Source organism: Lipotes vexillifer, unplaced genomic scaffold (genome assembly GCF_000442215.2).
Source record: "Lipotes vexillifer unplaced genomic scaffold, Lipotes_vexillifer_v1.1 scaffold1375, whole genome shotgun sequence".
NCBI lineage: Eukaryota > Metazoa > Chordata > Mammalia > Artiodactyla > Lipotidae > Lipotes > Lipotes vexillifer.
This window is the reverse complement of record NW_006773119.1, coordinates 319,570-341,169: the sequence shown is the minus strand read 5'-3', so window position 1 is coordinate 341,169 and position 21,600 is coordinate 319,570.

Below are 21,600 nucleotides of genomic sequence, written 5' to 3'. Positions count from 1 at the left end.
AGCACAGGTCACTGCCCCCACCCCTCTTCCGGGGAGCCTGTGCAGCCCGCCACTGCCAGGTTCCCGGGATCCAGGGACAATTTCTCAGGGAGAACACACGGCGGGCCTCAGGCTGGGGCAACGTCACGCCGACTTCTGCCGCCGCAGGACCGCTCCGCACTCCGTGCCCCTCCCTGCCCCCGGCCTGAGAGCGCCAGAGCCCCCGAGTCAGCGGCTCCTTTAACGCCGTCCTGTCTGAGCAAAAAGCAGACGCCCTCCAGCGACCTACACGCAGAGGCAGGGCCAAGTCGAAAGCTGAGCCCCTGTGAGCTGTGAGAACAAAGAAGAAAAAGGGAAATCTCTCCCAGCAGCCTCAGAAACAGCGGATTAAAGCTACACAATCAATTTGATGTACCCTGCCTCTGTGGAATACATGAATAGACAGCGAATCATCCCAAATTGAGGAGGCGGACTTCTAGAGCAAGATCTATGATTTTTTCCCCTTTTCCTCTTTTTGTGAATGTGTATGTGTATGCTTCTGTGTGAGATCTTGTCTGTATAGGTTTGCTTCCACCATTTGTCCCAGCGTTCTATCCGACCATTTTTTTTTTTAATTTTTTTCTTAATAATTAATTTTAATTTAAAGAACTCTGTTATACTTTACCTTCTTTCTATCTTTCCTTCCTTCCTTCCCTTTTTGAGACAACGAATCGTCCCAAATTGAGGAGGTGGACTTGGAGAGCAAGTTTTATGATTTTTTCCACTTTACCTCTTTTTGTGAGGGTATATGTGTATGCTTCTATGTAAGATTTTGTCTCTATAACTTTGCTTCCACCATTTGTCCTAAGGTTCTATCCTTCCCTTTTTTTTTTCCTCTAAATAATTATTTTTTTAATTCAATAACTTTATTATACTTTATTTTATTTTACTGTATCTTCTTTCTTTCTGTATTTTTTCCTTCCTTCCCTCATTCCTTCCTTCCTTCCCTCCTCCCTCCCTCCCTCCTTTCTTTCCTTCTTGCCTTCTTCCTTTCTTTTCTTCTTTCTTTCTTTCTTCCTTCCCTCCTTCCTTCCTTCCCTCCTCTCTTTCTTTCTTTCTTTCTTTCTTTCCTATTTCCTCCTACTTATACTAATTCTCTCTACTTTCTCTCCCTTTTATTCTGAGCCGAGTGGATGAAAGGCTCTTGCTGCTCCAGCCAGGAGTCAGGACTCTGCCTCTGAGGTGGGAGAGCCAACTTCAGAACACTCGTCAAGAAGAGACCTCCCAGCCCCACATAATATCAAACGGCGAAAATCTCCCAGAGATCTCCATCTCAACACCAGCACCCAGCTTCGCTCAACGACCAGCAAGCTACAGTGCTGGACAACCTATGCCAACCATATAGCAAAACAGGAACACAACCCCACCCACTAGCAGAGAGGCTGCCTAAAATCATAATAAGTCCACAGACACCCCAAAACACACCACCAGACGTGGACCTGCCCACTAGAGAGACAAGATCTAGCCTCATACACCACAACACAGCCACTAGTCCCCTCCACCAGGAAGCCTACACAACGCACTGAACCAACCTTAGCCACTGGAGACAGACATCAAAAACAACGGGAGCTACGAACTTGCAGCCTGCAAAAAGGTGAACCCAATCACAGTAAGATAAGCAAAATGAGAAGACAGAAAAACACACAGCAGATGAAGGAGCAGGATAAAAACCCACCAGACCTAACAAATGAAGAGGAAATAGGCAGTCTACCTGAAAAAGAGTTCAGAATAATGATAGTAAAGATGATCCAAAATCTTGGAAATAGAATGGACAAAATGCAAGAAGCAGTTAACAAGGACCTAGAAGAAATAAAGATGAAACAGACAATGATGAACAACACAATAAATGAAATGAAAAATACTCTAGATGGGATCAATAGCAGAATAAATGAGGCAGAAGAACGGATAAGTGACCTGGAAGATAAAATAGTGGAAATAACTACTGCAGAGCAGAATAAAGAAAAAAGAATGAAAAGAACTGAGGACAGTCTCAGAGACCTCTGGGACAACATTAAACGCACCAACATTCGAATTATAGGGGTTCCAGAAGAAGAAGAGAAAAAGAAAGGGACTGAGAAAATATTTGAAGAGATTATAGTTGAAAACTTCCCTAATATGGGAAAGGAAATCGTTAATCAAGTCCAGGAAGCACAGAGAGTCCCATACAGGATAAATTCAAGGAGAAATACGCCAAGACACATATTAATCAAACTGTCAAAAACTAAATACAAAGAAAGCATATTAAAAGCAGCAAGGGAAAAACAACAAATAACACACAAGGGAATCCCCATAAGGTTAACAGCTGATCTCTCAGCAGAAACTCTACAAGCCAGAAGGGAGTGGCAGGACATACTGAAAGTGATGAAGGAGAAAAACCTGCAACCAAGATTACTCTACCCAGCAAGGATCTCATTCAGATTTGATGGAGAAATTAAAACCTTTACAGACAAGCAAAAGCTGAGAGAGTTCAGCACCACCAAACCAGCTTTACAACAAATGCTAAAGGAACTTCTCTAGACAAAAACACAAGAGAAGGAAAAGTCCTATAATAACGAACCCAAAACAATTTAGAAAATGGGAATAGGAACATACATATCGATAATTACCTTAAATGTAAATGGACTAAATGCTCCCACCAAAAGACACAGATTGGCTGAATGGATACAAAAACAAGACCCATATATATGCTGTCTACAAGAGACCCACTTCAGACCTAGAGACACATACAGACTGAAAGTAAGGGGATGGAAAAAGATATTCCATGCAAATGGAAACCAAAAGAAAGCTGGAGTAGCAATTCTCATATCAGACAAAATAGACTTTAAAATAAGGACTATCAGAAGAGACAAAGAAGGACACTACATAATGATTAAGGGATCGATCCAAGAAGAAGATATAACAATTGTAAATATTTATGCACCCAACATAGGAGCACCTCAATACATAAGGCAAAAACTAGCAGCCATAAAAGGGGAAATCGACAGTAACACATTCATAGTAGGGGACTTCAACACCCCACTTTCACCAATGGACAGATCATCCAAAATGAAAATAAATAAGGAAACACAAGCTTTAAATGATACATTAAACAGGATGGACTTAATTGATATTTATAGGACACTCCATCCAAAAACAACAGAATACACATTTTTCTCAAGTGCTCATGGAACATTCTCCAGGATAGATCATATCTTGGGTCACAAATCAAGCCTTGGTAAATTTAAGAAAATTGAAATTATATCAAGTATCTTTTCCGACCACAACGCCATGAGATTAGATATCAATTATAGGAAAAGAGCAGTAAAAAATACAAACACATGGAGGCTAAACAATACACTACTTAGTAACGAAGTGATCACTGAAGAAATCAAAGAGGAAATTAAAAAATACCTAGAAACAAATGACAATGGAGATACAACGACCCAAAACCTATGGGATGCAGCAAAAGCAGTTCTAAGAGGGAAGTTTATAGCAATACAAGCCCACCTTAAGAAGCAGGAAACATCTCGAATAAACAACCTAACCTTGCACCTCAAGCAATTAGAGAAAGAAGAACAAAAAAACCCCAGAGTTAGCAGAAGGAAAGAAATCATAAAAATCAGATCAGAAATAAATGAAAAAGAAATGAAGGAAACAATAGCAAAGATCAATAAAACTAAAAGCTGGTTCTTTGAGAAGATTAACAAAATTGATAAACCATTAGCCAGACTCATCAAGAAAATAAGGGAGAAGACTCAAATCAATAGAATCAGAAATGAAAAAGGAGAAGTAACAACTGACACTGCAGAAATACAAAAAATCATGAGGGATTACTACAAGCAACTCTATGCCAATAAAATGGACAATCTGGAAGAAATGGACAAATTCTTAGAAATGCACAAACTGCCAAGACTGAATCAGGAAGAAATAGAAAATATGAACAGACCAATCACAAACACTGAAATTGAAACTGTGATTAAAAATCTTCCAACAAACAAAAGCCCAGGACCAGATGGCTTCACAGGCGAATTCTATCAAACATTTAGAGAAGAGCTAACACCTATTCTTCTCAAACTCTTCCAAAATATAGCAGAGGGAGGAACACTCCCAAACTCATTCTACGAGGCCACCATCACCTTGATACCAAAACCAGACAAGGATGTCACAAAGAAAGAAAACTACAGGCCAATATCACTGATGAACATAGATGCAAAAATCCTCAACAAAATACTAGCAAACAGAATCCAACAGCACATTAAAAGGATCATACACCATGATCAAGTGGGGTTTATTCCAGGAATGCAAGGATTCTTCAATATACGCAAATCTATCAATGTGATTAACCATATTAACAAATTGAAGGAGAAAAACCATATGATCATCTCAATAGATGCAGAGAAAGCTTTTGACAAAATTCAACACCCATTTATGATAAAAACCCTGCAGAAAGTAGGTGTAGAGGGAACTTTCCTCAATATAATAAAGGCCGTATATGACAAGCCCACAGCCAACATCATCCTCAATGGCGAAAAACTGAAAGCATTTCCACTAAGGTCAGGAACAAGACAAGGTTGCCCACTCTCACCACTCTTATTCAACATAGTTTTGGAAGTTTTAGCCACAGCAATCAGAGAAGAAAAGGAAATAAAAGGAATCCAAATCGGAAAAGAAGAAGTAAAGCTGTCACTGTTTGCAGATGACATGATACTATACATAGAGAATCCTAAAGATGCTACCAGAAAACTACTAGAGCTAATCAATGAATTTGGTAAAGTAGCAGGATACAAAATTAATGCACAGAAATCTCTGGCATTCCTATATACTAATGATGAAAAATCTGAAAGTGAAATCAAGAAAACACTCCCATTTACCATTGCAACAAAAAGAATAAAATATCTAGGAATAAACCTACCTAAGGAGACAAAAGACCTGTATGCAGAAAATTATAAGACACTGATGAAAGAAATTAAAGATGATACAAACAGATGGAGAGATATACCATGTTCTTGGATTGGAAGAATCAACATTGTGAAAATGACTCTACTTCCCAAAGCAATCTATAGATTCAATGCAATCCCTATCAAACTACCACTGGCATTTTTCACAGAACTAGAACAAAAAATTTCACAATTTGTATGGAAACACAAAAGACCCCGAATAGCCAAAGCAATCTTGAGAACAAAAAATGGAGCTGGAGGAATCAGGCTGCCTGACTTCAGACTATACTACAAAGCTACAGTAATCAAGACAGTATGGTACTGGCACAAAAACAGAAAGATAGATCAATGGAATAGGATAGAAAGCCCAGAGATAAACCCATGCACATATGGTCACCTTATCTTTGATAAAGGTGGCAGGAATATACAGTGGAGAAAGGACAGCCTCTTCAATAAGTGGTGCTGGGAAAATTGGATAGGTACATGTAAAAGTATGAGATTAGATCACTCCCTAACACCATACACAAAAATAAGCTCAAAATGGATTAAAGACCTAAATGTAAGGCCAGAAACTATCAAACTCTTAGAGGAAAACATAGGCAGAACACTCTATGACATAAATCACAGCAAGATCCTTCTTGACCCATCTCCTAGAGTAATGGAGATAAAAACAAAAATAAACAAATGGGACCTAATGAAACTTCAAAGCTTTTGCACAGCAAAGGAAACCATAAACAAGACCAAAAGACAGCCCTCAGAATGGGAGAAAATATTTGCAAATGAATCAACTGACAAAGGATTAATCTCTAAAATTTACAGGCAGCTCATGCAGCTCAATAACAAAAAAATAAACAACCCAATCCAAAAATGGGCAGAAGACCTAAATAGACATTTCTCCAAAGAAGATATACAGACTGCCAACAAACACATGAAAGAATGCTCAACATCATTAATCATTAGAGAAATGCAAATCAAAACTACAATGAGATATCATCTCACACCAGTCAGAATGGCCATCATCAAAAAATCTAGAAACAATAAATGCTGGAGAGGGTGTGGAGAAAAGGGAACACTCTTGCACTGCTGGTGGGAATGTGAATTGGTTCAGCCACTATGGAGAACAGTATGGAGGTTCCTTAAAAAACTACAAATAGAACTACCATATGACCCAGCAATCCCACTACTAGGTATATACCCTGAGGAAACCAGAATTCAGAAAGAGTCATGTACCAAAATGTTCATTGCAGCTCTATTTACAATAGCCCGGAGATGGAAACAACCTAAGTGCCCGCCGTCGGATGAATGGATAAAGAAGATGTGGCACATATATACAATGGAATATTACTCAGCCATAAAAAGAAACGAAATTGAGCTATTTGTAATGAGGTGGATAGATCTAGAGTCTGTCATACGGAGTGAAGTAAGTCAGAAAGAGAAGGACAAATACCGTATGCTAACACATATATATGGAATTTAAGAAAAAAAAATGTTATGAAGAACCTAGGGGTAAAACAGGAATAAAGACAGAGACCTACTGGAGAACAGACTTGAGGATATGGGGAGGGGGAAGGGTGAGGTGTGTTAGGGCGAGAGAGAGACATGGACATATATATACTAACAAACGTAAGGTAGATAGCCAGTGGGAAGCAGCCGCATGGCACAGGGAAACCGGCTCGGTTCTTTGTGGCTGTCTGGAGGGGTGGGATAGGGAGGGTGGGAGGGAGGGAGACAAAGAGGGAAGAGATATGGGAACATATATATATGTATAACTGACTCACTCTGTTATAAAGCAGAAACTAACACACCATTGTAAAGCAATTATACCCCAATAAAGATGTTAAAAAAAAAAAAAGAACAAACAGAGATGAGCAATAAAATAACTGAAATGAAAAATACACTAGAAGGAATCAATAGAAGAATAACTGAGGCAGAAGAATGGATAAGTGACCCGGAAGACAGAATGGTGGAATTCACTGCCACAGAACAGAATAAAGAAAAAAGAATGAAGAGAAATGAAGACAGCTAAGAGACCTCTGGGACAGCATTAAGTGCAACAACATTCGCATTATCGGAGTCCCAGAAGGAGAAGAGAGAGAGAAAGGACCAAAGAAAATATTTGAAGAGATTATAGTCGAAAAATTCCCAAACATGGGAAAGGAAATAACCACCCAAGTCCAGGAAGTGCAGAGAGTCCCAGGCAGGATAAACCCAAGGAGAAACACACCAAGACACATAGCAACCAAACTGACAAAAATTAAAGACAAAGAAAATTATTGAAAGCAATAAGGGAAAAATGACAAATAACATACAAGGGAACTCCCATAAGGTTAACAGCTGATTTCTCCGCAGAAACTCTAAAAGCCAGAAGGGAGAGGCATGATATATTTAAAGTGATGAAAGGGAAGAACCTGCAACCAAAATTACTCTACCCGGCAAGGATCTAATTCAGATTTGACAGAGAAATCAAAAGCTTTACAGACAAGCAAAACTAAGAGAATTCAGCACCACCAAACCAGCTCTACAACAAATGCTACAGGGACTTCTCCAAGTGGGAAACACAAGAGAAGAAAAGAAAATGGTAATAGGAACATACATATTGATAATTACCTTAAATGTGAATGGATTAAATGCCCCAACCAAAAGACACAGGCTCACTGAATGGATACAAAAACAGGACCCATATATATGCTGTCTACACGAGACCCACTTCAGACCTAGGGACACATACAGACTGAAAGTGAGGGGTTGGAAAAAGATATTCCATGTAAATGGAAATCAAAAGAAAGCTGGAGTATCAATTCTCCTATCAGATAAAGTAGACTTTAAAGTAAAGAATGTTACAAGAGACAAGGAAGGACACTACATAATGATCAAGGGATCAATCCAAGAAGAAGAGATAACAATTATAAATATATATGCACCCAACATAGGAGCACCTCAATGCATAAGGCAACTGCTAACAGCTATAAAAGATGAAATCGACAGTAACACAATAATAGTAGGGGACTTTAACACCTCACTTACACAGATCATCCAAACAGAAAATTAATAAGGAAACGCAAGCTTTAAATGACACAATAGACCACATAGATTTAATTGATATTTGGACATTCCATCCAAAAACAGCAGATTACACTTTCTTCTCAAGTGCTCATGGAACATTCTCCAGGACAGATGACATCTTGGGTCACAAATCAAGCCTCAGTAAATTTAAGAAAATTAAAATCATATCAAGCATCTTTTCTGACCACAATGCTATGAGATTAGAAATAAATTACAGGGAACAAAAATGTAAAAAACACAAACACATGGAGGATAAACAATATGTTACTAAATAACCAAGAGATCACTGAAGAAATCAAAGAGGAAATCAAAAAATACCTAGAGACAAATGACAATGAAAACACGACGATCCAAAACCTATGGGATGCAGCAAAAGCAGTTCCAAGAGGGAAGTTTATAGCTATACAAGCCTACCTCAAGAAACAAGAAAAACCTCAAAAAACAATCTAACCTTACACCTAAAGGAACTAGAGAAAGAAGAGCAAACAAAACCCAAAGTTAGCAGAAGGAAAGAAATCATAAAAATCAGAGCAGAAATAAATGAAATAAAAACAAAGAAAACAATAGCAAAGATCAACAAAACTAAAAGCTGGTTCTTTGAGAAGATAAACAAAATTGATAAACCATTAGCCAGACTCATCAAGAAAAAGAGGGAGAGGGCTCAAATCAATAAAATCAGAAATGAAAAAGGAGAAGTTACAACAGACACTGCAGAAATACAAAGCTTCCTAAGAGACTACGACAAGCAACTCCATGACAATAAAATGGGCAACCTGGAAGAAATGGACAAATTCTTACAAAAGTATAACCTTCCAAGACTGAACCATGAAGAAACAGAAAATATGAACAGACAAATCACAGGTAATGAAACTGAAACTGTGATTAAAAATCTTCCAACAAACAAAAGACCAGGACCAGATGGCTTCACAGGTGAATTCTACCAAACATTTAGGGAAGAGCTAACACCCATCCTTCTCAAACTCTTCCAAAAAATTGCAGAGGAAGGAACACTCCCAAACTCATTCTATGAGGCCACAATCTCCCTGATACCAAAACCAGACAAAGATACTACAAAAAAAGAAAATTACAGACCAATATCGCTCATGAATATAGATGCAAAAATCCTCAACAAGATACTAGCAAACAGAATCCAACAACACATTAAAAGGATCACACACCATGATCAAGTGGGATTTATCCCAGGGATGCAAGGATTCTTCAATATATGCAAATCAATGAATGTGATACACCATATTAACAAATTGAAGAAAGAACCACATGATCATCTCAATGGATGCAGAAAATTTTTTGACGAAGTTCAACACCCATTTATGATAAAAACTCTCCAGAACATGGGCATAAAGGGAACCTACCTCAACAAAGTAAAGGCCATATGTGACAAACCCACAGTAAACATCATTCTCAATGGTGAAAAACTGAAAGCATTTCCTCTAAGATCAGGAACAAGACAAGGATGTCCACTCTCACCACTAGTATTCAACATAGTTTTGGAAGTCGTAGCCATGGCGGTCAGAGAAGAAAAAGAAATAAAAGGAATACAAATTAGAAAAAAGAAAGTAAAACTGTCACTGTTTTCAGATGACATGATACCATACATAGAGAATCCTAAAAATGCCACCAGAAAACTACTAGAGCTAGTCAATGAATTTGGTAAAGTTTCAGGATACAAAATTAAGGCACAGAAATCTCTTGCACTCCTATACACTAATGATGAAAAATCTGAAAGAGAAATTAAGGAAACCCTCCCATTTACCACTGCAACAAGAAGAACAAAATCCCCAGGAATAAACCTACCTAGGGAGACAAAAGACCTGCATGCAAAATACTATAAGACACTGATGAAAGAAATTAAAGATGATACAAACAGATGGAGAGATATACCATGTTCTTGGATTGAAAGAATCAATATTGTGAAAATGACTATACTACCCAAAGCAATCTACAGATTCCATGCAACCCCTAACAAACGACCAATGGCATTTTTTATGGAACTAGAAGAAAAAATCTTAAAGTTCGTATGCAGAAACAGAAGACCCCGAATAGCCAAAGCAGTCTTGAGTGAAAAAAACGGAGCCGAAGGAATCAGACTCCCTGACTTCAGACTGTACTACAAAGCTACAGTGATCAAGACAATATGGTACTGGCACAAAGACAGAAATATAGATCAATGGAACAGGATAGAAAGCCCAGAGATAAACCCACACACCTATGGTCAACTAATCTATGACAAAGGAGGCAAGGATATACAATGGAGAACAGACAGCCTCTTCAATAAGTGGTGCTTGGAAAACTGGACAGCTACATGTAAAAGAATGAAATCAGAACACTACCTAACACCATACACAAAAATAAACTCAAAATGGATTAGAGACCTAAATGTAAGACTGGACACTATAAAACTCTTAGAGGATAACATAGGAAGATCATTCTTTTACATGAATCACAGCGAGATCTTTTATGAGCCACCTCCTAGAGTAATGGAAATAAAACCAAAAATAAACAAATGGGACCTAATGAAACTTAAAAGCTTTTACACAGCAAAGGAAACTACAAAGACGAAAAGACAACCCTCAGAATGGGGGAAAATATTTGCAAATGAATCAACAGACAAAGGATTAATCTCCAAAATATATAAACAGCTCATGCAGCTCAATATTAAAAAAAAAAAAACAACCCAATCAAAAAATGTGCAGAAGGGCTTCCCTGGTGGCACAGTGGTTGAGAGTCCACCTGCCGATGCAGGGGACACGGGTTCGTGTCCCGGTCTGGGAAGATCCCACATGCTGCGGAGTGGCTGTGAGCCATGGCTGCTGAGCCTGCGCATCCGGAGCCTGTGCTCCACAATGGGAGAGGCCACAACAGTGAGAGGGCCGGGTACCACAAAAAAAAAAAAAAAAAAAGTAAAAAAATGGGCAGAAGACCTGAATAGACATTTCTCCAAAGAAGACATACAGATGGCCAAAAAGCACATGAAAAGCTGCTCAACATGACTAATCATTAGAGAAATGCCAATCAAAACTATGATGTATCCCCTCACACCAGTTAGAACGGGCATCATCAGAAAATCTAGAAACAACAAATGCTGGAGTGGGTGTGGAGAAAAGGGAATCCTCTTGCACTGTTGGTGGGAATGTAAATTGATTCAGCCACTATGGAGACAGTATGGAGTTTCCTTAAAAAACTAAAAATATAATTACCATATGACCCAGGAATCCCACTACTGGGCATATACCCAGAGAAAACCATAATTCAAAAAGACACATGCACCCCAATGTTCACTGCAGCACTGTTTACAAAGGCCAGGTCATTGAAGCAACCTAAATGCCCATCGACAGACAAATGGATAAAGAAGTTGTGGTACATATATACAATGGAATATTACTCAGCCATAAAAAGGAATGAAATTGGGTAATTTGTAGAGACGTGGATGGACCTAGAGACTGTCATACAGATTGAAGTAAGTCAGAAATATAAAAATAAATATTGTATATTAGCACATATATGTGGAACCTAGAAAAATGGTACAGATGAACCGGTTTACAGGGCAGAAATTGAGACACAGATGTAGAGAACAAACGTATGGACACCAAGGGGGGAAAGTGGCAGGGGGGTGGTGGTGTGATGAATTGGGCGATTGGGATTGATATGTACACACTGATGTGTATAAAATGGATTACTAATAAGAACCTGCTGTATAAAAAAATAAATTAAATTTTTATAATTAAGAAAAAAAGAAAAAGAATCAACTTCAAACTAGGGTCTGTTATGCTTTTTCAACCAAAGCGGTACAGAACCTGGCAGGATATTCCGGTCCTGCTGTACGTCTTTCTCCCACGTGGTGGCGCTGTGGAAGACAACCGAAGGGAGTAAAAGACATGGCAGGTTAGTTGCAGCATTGACCGCAGTGGTTGCCCTGGTTTTTTGAGGAAAGATAACCCTCACCTAAAGTAACCCCATACTTTGGCCCTGAAGTTTTCAGTTCTTAGTACTTGCTCTTTCAGATGAAATGCCCATTCCCCCATTCAAGGAGCAAGCCAGCCCTATTTGCACTGTGACTCTGGTGTCTGACTCTTCAGACCCAAATTTCTATCCATTCCCCAGCCTTAGTTTTCACCCTGGCTGTATGGCAGCTTTTCCCCTTGAACTTGCAGAATACAGAGTCTCATTCTCCCCATCTCTCAGAACATTTGCTATCCCTTCAACAGTTCCCAGCTCATTTCTATTCCTGCCTATTCTGTGCTATCAGTTTCTCTTAATTCATGATTATGGTTATATAATAATTATACCCCTGGCAAAACATCATCTCTAGCTGGCACCTACCACAATTGATTCAAGGAGGGGGCAGATTTTAACTTAAGAAAGAACTTTTAAAATCCAGAGCTCTATAATGTCTGCCTCAAGAGGTAGTGAGCAGCTCCTCCAGAAATACTTAAAAGAGGCTGTTTGAGCATCCCTCCAGACCAATATCCCAACAGGCATGCCAAACAGAGTCACCTGCCATCATGATGCTGTCTGTGGCCCAGAGAGGACAAGGCTGGCCTGTAATAACTGTCAAATCCCCCTGCTCCCTAAATGTGTCTACTATCACAGTTTCACCCCTCTTTTGTCGAAACTAATGAGTCACGATTCAAGTAATGTTTTTCTGTGGCTCCAAAACCATTTTGCTTAATGAGGTACTAAGTCTTCATAATTAGGCCCAGAAGGGAACGAGGACGTGGGCCTTAAGAGCAATAATTATTTCAGTTATTTATGGTAATAAAAAATTGAAAATAGGAATTCTTCCTCACAATGCAACTATTTATTCTTTTACATATTGCCTAACAGGCAATTACTCTATTAAGGCTGCGTTTTATTGCTAAAGACAATTAATTGAAATGTAAATTAAATGTAAATCAGCTAATTAAATTGATATGTAATGAACTTGTCAGGCTGGCCTCTCTGATCAGATGCATTTCACTAATAAACAAGCATTGCAGCTGGCCCAATGAGCAGCTGGGGCCAAGGGTGCCTGCGCTGTTCCCCAGCAGACACTCTGGTGAGGAAGGGAGGGTCTGTATTATCCAGATCTTCAGGAGGAAAGGGGAACAGTTCAGTCAGGCCCTCAGAAATATGTTTTCCTTCCCATACCACTCCGTGGCCTCTCTTTTTTGTGGTTTCAGATGCAATGCTTTCAGATGCAATAGCTAGAGAATTCAACTCAAGCTGAGTCAGGTAAATGGAACATCCAGAAGCAGGGTGAGTTTGGAGTGGCTCCTTCAGGGATGCAGCCCCATTTCTCTCTCTTTCAGCTGTGCACTCCCTGTGTTGGCTTCGTCTTAAGGTTGGTGTCTTCATAGACTACATGCTTATCACATGCAGTGGAAGGGCAGGGTGTTGTTTATGCAATGACTGAAGGAAAATATTGTCTTGTGCCTATGAAACCAGGGCAGCTTTGAGCTGGCATGTCACATGCAGTGGAAGGGCAGGGTGTTGTTTATGCAATGACTGAAGGAAAATATTGTCTTGTGCCTATGAAACCAGGGCAGCTTTGCAGCTGGCATGCACTGGTACAGCTGTTCCAGTTGTTAAAATAGTGAAACATTTCCCTACAGTTGGTAAATATCTACTTCCCCCAAGAGCTGCTTTCCCCTTAATGGTCTCTCCCTTTCCCCGGTGTCTCCAGCTTCTCCCCCAGGACCCTTCAGCAAGAAAAGGATTAGGGTCTTCGTGCTCTGGAGCCACGTCTGGCACCTATTCTGATTGGTTGATGCCCTTGCTCTGCTGCCCGTTAGATATTTGGAAAATTTTTCCATATTGGATCACTCCTAAACCAATCCCTGTGATTAGGGAAATTCCATTCACTGCCTAGCTACACCCCTGAATTCACACTGTGGCAACAGGAAGAATTTTCCTTGATGACTCTAGACTCTAGAGCAACCTTGAATGTGTACCAGAATCACGTGGAAGACTCATAAAAATGCAGACTACTGAGCCCCACCCCCAGAGTTTCTGATTCAGGAGTGGGTCCTGAGACTTTACCTTTCTATCAAGTTCTCAGATGACGCTGATGCTGCAGGACTGAGGACCACACTTTGAGAACCACTGCTCTGGGTCTTTGCCATCCTCAGGAGAATTGAGAGCACAGTCATTCAAATCATTTTCTGTGCTGGGTAGTTCAAATGAGGAACCTGGTTGACAAAAGCTGTTCTAGTCTAGGCAGTCAGAAAACTATGGGCACAGACCAAATCCACCCTATCACAAGTTTTTGTAAACAAAGTTGTTTTGGAACACAGCCATATTCATTTGTGTATGGATTGTCTCTAGTTAGTTACTTCTGTGCTGTGGTGGCAGAGTTGAGACAGAGATCTTATGGCCTGCAAAGTTTAGAATGTTTACTAACTGCCTCTCTCAGAAAACAGTTTGCCAACCCCTGTTTTAGACTAATCAAGGTCCACCTCTGTAGTTGAAAGTGAAGGGTACATCTCATCCGTTAGCCTGGCTGCTACACAGCTGAAGACAAGTAAAATGAATGGAAAGAAAACAAGCCATGTCCACCATACCCCTCATCAGCTAAGTGGGTATGACAATCCTCTCTGTAAAGAAGGTTTATTTTGCAATCAAGTGATCAAATTTACACAAGTATGAGCAGAAGCAAACAGAAAGGATTCTGTAGCATCAGGGATATGGGTACGAGGCACAGTATGATTTACTTTAGCACAGTTCCCTAGCTAGCTCAGAGACCCATTCACCAGCAGACTGGACTCTTGGCTCTGTCTGCAAATCTAGCACCCCACATGTCTGGGGAACCTAAGAACTTCCTTCAGGCTTCTTTTACATACCATGTTCTGGGGAGGGAGGCATAAATGGTTCTTACCGAGACAAGACATATCTGAAAACATTCTTTTATTTAACAAATATTTACTGAACACCTACCTGCTTTAAGGAAAAACTGTTGAAGGGACGAGGGATTCAGCAGTGAGCAAAATGGATCATCCTGTAGCAAAGTTCACAGGTGGTTGAGCTTTGCCCAGGTCCACAGAGCTTCCAAGCAATCTTTTAGTGACTACCCTTCTAAAATCTCATTTTTAAAACATAAACTGTAACACATCCTGGTAAAGAAATAGAACATTTCCAGCATCTCAGGATCAGCCTTCAATACCTCCTACCCCTGTGATCCTTCCTTCCAACATTCTCCTCTCCTTAAGGGTAACCACTGTCCTGACTTTTATGAAATTACTTTCTTGCTTTGTTTTATAATTCTACCACCTAAGTGCATATGCCTAAATAAATCAATTTCATTTTCTCTGTTTTGTAACTTCATGTAAATATAATCGCACATTATATACTTTTTTGTCTTATTATTTTCAGTCAGCAATGTATTAAGATTCATCTGATTTTGTGAGTGGCAACATTATCGTTTTTGAACAGCATTTCATCATGTGGATCTGCCACACTGTAGACATCCATTCTGCAGGTGGGATGTTTGCAGTTTGAGGCTATTGCAAATGGTGCTGCTATGAGCATGCTTGTGCATGCCTCCTGGATACTTGGGCATGGGTTTCTCTAGGGTATATACCCAGGAGTGCAATTGCTGGGTCACAGTGTAGCAGTATCCTCAACTGTATTAGGTAATGCCAAATTGTTTTCAGTCTCACCAACTGACACTTAACAGTGGAAGAGTGCTCCCATTGTCCCATATTCTTGCCAACACTAGATACCATCAGACTTTTAAATTCTTGCTAATCTGTGTGTTTAGAGTCACCTCACGTAGTTTGAATGAGCATTTCCCTGATTACAAAGGAAGTTCACCTTTTCGTATGAGTTTTGGCCATTTGGGTTTCCTTTTTATGAACTGCTATTCAAGTCTTTTGGTCATTTGTCTAATGGGCTGAGATGCTGGATGTCTTTCACTTGCTCCTCCAGATCCACTCACAGCTTCTTCCCGCTGCTCTATGTCCTTGGGGGCGACCCAGATGGATTGCAGCCAGGGGTTCCCTGATCCTCTGACTTCAGCATGGAGCACTGGAGGGAGAGACAGAGGGAGGGAGCGAGGGAGGAAAGGGGGGAGGTGTGGGGGGTTGGGTATTTAGTTCCTCAATTCTCTCTCTGCTGAGTCACGAGGGGCTGACTATATCCTTTGATCCAAGGTCACAGCTCCTGGCAGGCAGCTCTCTCCAACGGCTCTTTCTGTTTCTGAGTTCTAGGAACTGTTACCTCTCCTTGTCCTTTTAGACTTAGGGGGCTAATCTTGTGATATCCCTACACAATACTCTCAGCTTTGTAGATTGTCTATTTATAAGGCTTTCCACGAATTTGCCAACATGACTTTGCCAGCTGTTTGCTGATACAGTTGATTATCATTTTGTAATGAATTTTCTGGAGTCCTTCTCTGTGTTTGGGATATACTCCTTTGTTGGTTATATGTGTATAAGTATCTCCTACCACTCAAATCACTTTCTTCATAGTGGCTTAAAAAGTTGTTTTATCGTAAAATAAAATGCAGGTATAGAAAATCACATGAAACAAAGAATAGCTTAATGGCTCGTCTTAAGGCAGACACCCTTGTAAATACCAGTTGATGTCAAGTATTAGAACTTCGCCAGCTATAACTCAAAAGCCCTCCGTGTACTCCACCCCAATCACAGCCTCCTCCTTCCCTCTCAAGGTAACCGTTATCTTTCATTTTTATAGTTTTTCACTCCTTTGCATTTCTTCAGAGGTTTATCATTTAGGGCGAATCCCTAAATAATTCAGATTAGTTTTGCCTGTTTTGTGTGTTTCGTTAGTCTCTTCAAACTAAAATTTCTCCCTCTGCCCCGACCTTTTGATTCGCAATTTATTTGTGGAAGAACCTAGGTTATTTGGCTTTTAGGTGACCTAAGTCTGGATTTTTACCTGCTTCCTCATGGTACAAGTTAATATGTTCCTCTGTCCTCTGTATTTCATGAAAATTGGTAGTTGAATCTAGAGGCTTGATCAAATTCAGGTTAATTAAAAAAAAATATATATATATATATATATATAAAACAGAAGGTACATAATGTCTAATTTTCTCTTTTTGGTGTTAGCACATTTCCTAGTTTGCACAGGAAAGGCAGGTTAAATTTTTCATTCTTTCCCTCTATTTACCAGTTTTTGAGATAATGAGTTTTCTAAGATAATGAGATTTCCTATCTTTCTACAAAATTGAACTGATTTTTTTAGGGACTAGTAATGTATTTAAACATACTTGGTGTTTTCCAGCCAGTATAGTTGTTATTATCCTAAGTGAAGCCCATTCATGAGGGCTCCAGCCTCATGACCTCAGCACCTCCCAAGGCCCCACCTCCTAATATTATTCTGCTGGGAATTAGGTTTCAACACATGAATTTGGGGGGACGCAAACATTCAATCTGTAGCAGATGATATGATTTATGATTTTTTAAAAAGAGCACTTTGGGGAAGATGGACTACAGGGGAATGAAGGTGAAAGCAGGATCCTTAGGGGAAGGTGTTGCATTCACACAGGTTGGAGATGGTGGTGGCTTGCTCTGAAATGGCTGTGGAGGAGATGGAGAGAGGTGGATGGATTTCGGGCGTATTTTGTAGGACTGTTAATGTACTAGATATGAAGGATCAAAAGGGAAGTATCGAGATTAACAACAAAATATTTGGCCTGGGAAACCAGATGGTATTGCCTTTTGCATGGATAAGAAAGACAGAGGGGGTGATTTGGGACAGGGATAAAAACATACCTGGAAATCAAAAATTCAGTGTAAGTCTGAGATAGCTGGTGATCCACTGACTGTATGAATCTGAATTTCTGGGGATAGTCTTAGGCTAGAGATGAGAATATGGAATTGGCACAGTTCATGGGTTTGAAAGCTGGGGAACATCTAGATGGTTGGAGGTGTTATCATGGTGTCAAAGTGCTTGGGCTTTGAAGCCAGACTGAAGTATGTTTGAATCCTCCCTTTACCACTTCCTAGCGTTGTGGCCCTGGGCGTGTTACTCTTCGTGTCTCCAACTCCTCATCTATACAATGGGGACTGTATGCCTTCCTCTCAGGGTTGTTGGGAAGGTTAAGAATGCATGTAGGGCTTCCCTGGTGGCACAGTTGTTAAGAATCCACCTGCCAATGCAGGGGACACAGGTTCGAGCCCTGGTCCGGGAAGATCCCACATGCCGTGGAGCACCTAAGCCCAGTGCGCAACAACTGCTGAGCCTGCGCTCTAGAGCCCCCGAGCCACAACTACTGAGCCCGCTAGCCACAGCTATGGAAGCCCGTGCTCGTAGAGCCCATGCTCCGCAACAAGAGAAGCCACCGCAATGAGAAGCCAGTGCACTGCAACGAAGAGTAGCCCCCACTCTCCACAACTAGGGAAAGCCTGTGCACAGTAACGAAGACCCAACGCAGCCAAAAAGAAAATAAATAAGATTAATAAATTTATTTAAAAATAAAAGAATGCATGTAAATCTCCTGGCATTAGTAGTAGTAGATGGAGGCATTGGCACCGTCACTCACCTGGTGAAAGCTACTTGAATTATAACCATAGTGCCTAGAAGTAAGTAAACATGCTAGTTTTTCAAACCCCAATTTTTGAAATATTAACTCATGTTCCATACTACCAAAATAAGTCTAGATAAATGCTTACACAGGCCTGGCAGTGTGTAGGATCGGTGTAGATAGCTACCACTTAAGAACGGTTCTGTGCAGCTAATTCACACTTACTTTCTGGTGGTTGGTAAAGCTGTAAAATATCGACAGGAGAGAACACAGGGGAGAACAGGTCTTATAGAATAAACATGGATTTTGAAGTCAGCCAGACCAGGGTCCAATCTCCAGTTTGCTTGACCTTACCCTTAAACGTGAACTTCAGTCGGCGGCGAAGGGCTGCAGAAATACTGACTTCCTATTGGTAACCTCCTTGGCATGACCAGCCTATATCGGCCCCTTCAGGAGCCACATATTTATTAAATATGTCACCTGGCATCTTTGTCATTTTTACTCTAATGCATCTCGTCAGAATCTTAGCATTGAGGAGCCCTTGAATTTGAAGCTTATGGAGCAATTAAACTTCCTCCTGGGAGAATCCAGACCTGGAGATTGTCAGTGCATAGAGATAAGCAATTGTGTATTCATCTCCCTCTTGCCAGAAAAATGGACTGCTCCAAAGTTCATCAAGGACTTATATTTATTTCAATGAGCTGTATGTACATTGCATTCTATGTAATTAATCTAGAAAACTACTCAGCTAATAAACTCAGGGAACCGGCCCATCTTATATTAATTTCCTTTAATTAGCTATATCATCAGGAGAGCACTGAATGTCTGCCTGAAGTGATTCCTACCCATCTGATGGGAATGGTCAGTAATGCTGAACCAACCTTGGCCTTGCTGATAAGCAAGGTGCTGACACATCCATGCTGTCATCTCATGACAGTGCTTTGAGTCAGATGTGGCAGAGAGCATTATTCCCATCAGATCCTGGAGCTCAGAGAGATGAAGTGACTTGCCCAAGGTCACAGGGAGGTTTCGTGAATCTGTAAAGCTGGGTCATTAAAACTATGGGCTCTGGACTTAGGCACATCTGTGTTCAAATCCCAGCTCTGGGGCTTCCCTGGTGGCACAGTGGTTGAGAGTCCGCCTGCCGATGCAGGGGACACGGGTTTGTGCCCCGGTTCCGGAAGATCCCACATGCCGCGGAGTGGCTGGGCCCGTGAGCCATGGCCGCTGAGCCTGTGCGTCCCGGAGCCTGTGCTCCGCAACGGGAGAGGCCACAACAGTGAGAGGCCTGTGTACTGCAAAAAAAAAAAAAAAAAAAGAAAAAAATCCCAGCTCTGATGGTTACTAGCTATGTGACAGACCTTAGTGGCCCCGGTCAGCACCCACCCTTACCTCCTTGCCCTCATCATTGCAGGGAATGCTGCCCAACTTCTGACTGCCAGTACCTGCATTTATGTGGCCTCCAGAGACTGCTTTGCTCCCTCCTCCATCAGCCTAGAAGTGACAGGGAATTCAGGCTCCTTGGGAGCAGCCTCAACCAAGACTGACTGAAGCTGGTGAAAAATACCCAGCTCTCTCATCCCTGGAGTTGGATAATCCTGAGACATGAGTACACTAGCTCCCCGAGCTTCCCCAGCAGAGTTAGGCTCTGGTTATCCATGGTGGCAACTTGCTTGCTAATGACCATTTCATTGGCTGCCTGCCCTCCTCACCTCATTTTCCATTTCTCTACTGTTTTTTCTTGAGATCCCTTCTTAAAGAAATCCCTTGTACTTGGGTCCTTACCCCAGGGCCTGTTTTAGGGTAACCTGAACTAAGTAACCTTTAACAAATCATTTAACTCCTCTCAGATCCTCAGTTTCCTAACCTGTAAAAAAGGAATCTGTATAGTATTCACCTCATAGATTTGTAGGGAAGCTTAAAGGACACATTGCATATGAAGGGTTTTGCACATGTGTGTTCACACCAGCAAAATTTTAACATTAAAAAAATGGGAAGTGACCTAAATGTCTAACAAGAGGGAATGTGAAAATAAAATTAGGTTTTACCCATATGATAGAATATCACATAATCAGTAAAAATTATTTTCAATGAATATTCAATGACATGGAGAACTGTATATGAAAATTATATATTACACAATCCAACTGGGGAGCTCAATGGGGGAAATGTCTAAAATTGTTAATATAAAATTATCTAAATGTTGTTAAAATATATTTAAAATACATTGAGTTATCTATCTCTTGGTGGTGGTAAGTTATTTTCTTTAGGCTTTTTCCTATTTTTCAAATGTCAAAGTTTTCCAAACAAGCAGTATTATGTTCATAATCAGGATAAAGGAAATGTTCCTTGTAGAAACTGATCAAGATTTCAACTATGATAAAAAATAAAGATGCCTACAAAATGTATAATATCCCAACATTAGGGTTTCAACACATGAATTTGGGCGGACGCAAACACAGGTTGGAGATGGTGGTGGCTTTGTTTTTATTTTCCTTTTTCCTGGTCAAATGCACTAATTACTAAAAGGAAATTCAGCTTTCATGCAATATCAAAGTGGACAGTAAGTAAGGGCAAGGCTGTGCAAAGGCCTAAGGAGTGTCTAAATCTGAGGTCCTTTGAGTCTAAGCTTCAGGCTACTGCCCTTCCCTGCCACCACCCGCCCCCCACACACACGCAGTCTCTCCCTCTTTTGATCCTGCCCTGAGACTACTTTTCTTCACAATTTCATTTCAGCCACTCTTCCGGCTACCATTTGTGGTGTGGATTCCAAGCTGAAGTACCAGGTTGAGGCAACTTCGTCAACAGGCCCAGCATCGATGATGACCCATTTGGTGCAGCTCGCTTGACCCAGCTCTAGATTTATTTCTTCTGAGGACTCCTTGACCTACCTGCCCATGCCCCATGCTGGTCACCCCAGTACATCAAACTCTATCTGCATCCCACCTCCCACAGCCTCCATTTACCCACTACATTGTAGGTAGAAGTTACTCTTACAAAGGAGAAAGTCCCTCTATCCATCCTTATGCCCCGCTATCCATCCATCTATCCACCCATACATACATACCTACATACATACATCCTTTCACTCAGCACATAATCACTGGGTATGCAATG